We start from the raw sequence: 4,322 nt of genomic DNA on the forward strand, positions 1-4,322 counted from the left end.
AGTTATGAAATCATCGCACGATTTTACCTGTCTGCATGCACCGACCAAAAAGGACGTCAGTGACTAAATAATTATTCTCTCTCGAATGTTGAAATGTTTATTTCTTTGACGAAAGTCTATCAAAATAGCTTTACAAACAAGTTCTAACACAATAGTTACCGTATTCATCGTATCTGTACTGTATTGCTGATATGTAGTTAATTATACGCGTACTGTGTGGGAGCAAAAATCAGCATACGCACAGTTAAATACGCACACGTATACTGATCATATCACTATAGCAACCGATGACTGCTACAACAGTTGGTTATAAAAAAAAAAACTAAAATTAAAAGACGGCGCTTGACTTATAAAGCAATCAGTAGAGCATGCATCGTACACTAAATGGAAAATTATTATACTTAGGTTAGAGATTTAATGCATTCAAAAAATTCCTTCGGGCCTTGCAGGCCCTCAGGAATTTTTTTCAAGCATTAAATCTAACTTTCGTATAATAATTTTCCTATAGTGTACTATGCGGAGCTCTAATAATTGCTTAACAATGTACATTCGTTTGTTTGAAATAGATAAAACGCGTAAACATGCCATCTAAATCATTAATATTAACTTGCACAAACCAAAACCCACTGTTTTGGCAAACTAATGGCAGCATAATAATGCCCTGATTTCCTTAAAACCACATTAATTATTTGGCGGCATATTAAGACCCAACAATAAAACACGAAACAATTGATACTGTAGCAGCAGATTAACCACACACACGCACGTACAGCTTACACAACTTTGCGCCTATTTGGCGTTCTATACAAATATATCGCGGTCGAACTTGTTCACGGTCGAACCGGTCGCGATTTTTTCCCCGTACGAAACATTTGCATGAAACTTCACTCGGGCCATCTCGGATTGACTCGGTACGATATGAGGAACAAGAGCAGACACTTCGCAATGTCGTGACGCTCGAGTTTTACTATTATTGCTCTTTCTATGTTGACCTACGGTAGGCCTATGAAATTTCACGGACTTATGTGATGTACGTCACTGTGTAACTAATACCCTATTCAGACTACACTCTGTTGCGATCGGTTGCGATGTAATCGGTGGTAATCCAAAACTGATTACTCCCGATCGCAATCAACGAACGCATTCAGACCAACAAACAAACTTTACATTCTAGGGCCTAGGCCTCTGGTGGCTAGGCCTATGTTGACTGACCTCAGCCAAACAGTGCCTGTGGAATTCGTTGTGATCGGATTCCGTGGTAATCGGGAGTAATAAAGATTGTAGCACCCAATCGCAACGGGTAACAATTGCGATATCGAGTACATATCGACTACTATTGGTGAGCTTTCAGACACGATTTTATTTTGCGATTGGGTGTCGCAATTGCTACAACCGATCGCAATGCGATGCTAGTCTGAATGGGGTATAACTGTGACCTTCTTGGATGTTATTAAATGTTAGTATATTATCTACAACAACAACAGCTAGTACCTCCTGTTATAAAGTGTAGATAGGTACAGTTATACCAAAGGCTATAGAGAGAAAGAGGATCTATAGGCCTAACTACAGGCTGAGGTCTTACCTAGGCCCCCTTAAACTAGGCCTAGGGTCATAGGCTGACACAACAGTCACGCTTCAGATACTGACATGGACTGAAATTTTTGTGGAAAAAATGGGACCAAATTGAAGCATGAAATGAAAAATAGAGCGCATAAAAGAAATATTAAATAAATAATATACCATTCCGGCGTTATTGAACTTGTCCAAACTATCATTGTGTAATTAATGTTAAATAATAATAATAATAATAATAATAATAATAATAATAATAATAATAATAATAATAATAATAATAATAATAATAATAATAATAATAATAATAATAATAATTTCAGCATCATATTACCTTTGGTCTAAGCCTTGTAATGAAGAACCTACAGATACTGTACTATTTACTAGGCCTAAATAATAATCGCCCAAGGGGAATATCTTTTGTGTTATTTCCCCTTAACGTCGTTTTTTTAATTGTTCTCTAATTCCTCCATTGTCTAAGTTCCCCTTAAGGTACAGGTAATAATAATAATAATAATTAATAATGATAATAATAATCATTTCAGCATTAATTACCTGGCCTAAGGCTTGTAATGAAGAACCTACAGATACTATTTACTAGGCCTATAACTAGCCCAAGGGGAATATCTTTTGTGTTATTTCCCCTTTGTCTAAGTTCCCCTTAACGTACAGGTAATAATAATAATAATAATAATAATAATAATAATAATAATTATTATTATTATTATTATTATTATTATTATTATTTTTTGCATTACATGTAATTAACTTGGTCTAGCCTTGTAATCAAGAACCTGCCGATTACTATGCCTAATATTAATAACTAGCTCATTTTTACATTCATTTAGTGCTCTGCCATTTTGGCAGGTCTTATGACATCCAGTATTTTAGAGCTGCCTATTCTCAGCTCTACTCTTAATTTGAAAATAACTGTCATTCTGTTTCATTTGATCAGTGATGAAGAAAAACGCGCTTTTCCTTACTCTTTGTGCTTTTACCAGAAAGCGTTTTTAGTAGGCCTAGGTAATTATGCAAAACCCAGGCCTAACTAAAAAATTAAAATTGTCATAGTATGTAACTCAAGTTAAAATAACACTTTCCATTACTCGTGCAGCTTAATCAAATATTATATGTCACTTTAAACGACCCATTGTTATTAACATGCTAACATCGATGTATTTTTTAAAATTAGACAGCGACGTTCTCTCAGAAGTTGTTCTGTAGACGTTTATCCATGACCTTTTGACCTCCTTAATTCTGCAATGAGATTTTCGGGTCGATTCAGCCGAGACGGCCCGAGTGGAGTTTCATGTAAATGTTTCGTACGGAAAAAAAATATCGCGAACCGGCCGCGAATTTTTTTCCTGGACGTTTGAGCAAAGATCTTATAAACACAAGATAGCGTTCTCCGCGATTTACGCGTGCAAATTCTGTAATAAGGCATGAATGGCGCCCTCTTGCTAAATTGGAAACTTTTGCCCCTTGACCGCTAGACTTTACCATTAGGTTAGCAATCCTGTGAACAGCAGAACAGGAACCATCTCAGATCCATGGCAACAGATAGGACGCCCTCTTCCAAAGCTGACTACTTTTTCTCGTTGGTATAATAGCGCATGAATGACGCCCTCTTGCTAAATTGGAAACTTTTGAACCTTGACCGACGCTTCTATTTGTTACGCGTAAATCGTGGAGAACGCTATCTTGTGTTTATAAGATCTTTGGTTTGAGGCAGTGTCGATTGGTGGCGCTATAGGATTCGGCAACAAAGTCATGAATATTAATTTTCAGAGCGGTTTTGATACCTGCGATGCGAGATAAGCAACGCAACGCTCCAGTAGGCCTAGTGTAGGCGTAGGACCAACCTATGAGGAAGAGTAGCGTAGAATATTTAAAAACCACAGCCTTGGAACCCCTTTTTACATGGCGAAGTAATAAAATATTGCCTATGTTTAAGCTAATAAGGATTAGGCTATGATTACACTATGATTACAAAAAACTGTACCGTATAGGTCTAGGTTTTTTTTTTTTTTTTTTTTTTTTTTTCAAGATTCACTTAGTCACGGGTAGTTGTATGAAATGAAATTTGTTTACTTGACGTTTATTAAAATGCACAAGTACAATATATAGGTACAGATGGGCCTACGTAATTCATACTTGTTTTCTATTATACTGGCATCACCCCATCTTAAACAGATACTGTACAAACAATGTTTTTTGTAACTAATTATAATGTTACTGTGTTTCATCATTTCTTGTACTGTACTCTGTGTGTGTTCATGATTTCGGATAGGCCTACATTATACGTGAAACGACGATGACACTACAATTACCGTTTATTTATGAATAAACTCAATGATAAAATGAATTTAACACAATAGAACTAAATATTTATTGGGATACACTAAGATCACCTACATATATTATTATTTATTATTATTATAACTATTTTATTGCTAAGTTATGTATATATCCTTATGTTGTGCAGGCTTACTACTACTGCTATTACTACTACTACTATTCTACTACTATCATTACTACTTCCAATAACACTACCACTACTACTACTACTACTACTACTACTACTACTACTACTACTACTACTACTACTAATACTACTACTACTGCTACTACTACTACTACCACTACTACTACTACCACTACTACTACTAATGGGGACTTGGCCTACTATTTAGTTCGTGAGTATCTTTATACTTGTGCATGCACGTCAAGTTAAATAAACATCCGTAGGC

The sequence above is a fragment of the Anneissia japonica genome, unplaced genomic scaffold (genome assembly GCF_011630105.1).
Source record: "Anneissia japonica isolate Jap-2015-1 unplaced genomic scaffold, ASM1163010v1 scaffold4469_len402912_cov134, whole genome shotgun sequence".
Classification (NCBI taxonomy): Eukaryota; Metazoa; Echinodermata; class Crinoidea; order Comatulida; family Comatulidae; genus Anneissia; species Anneissia japonica.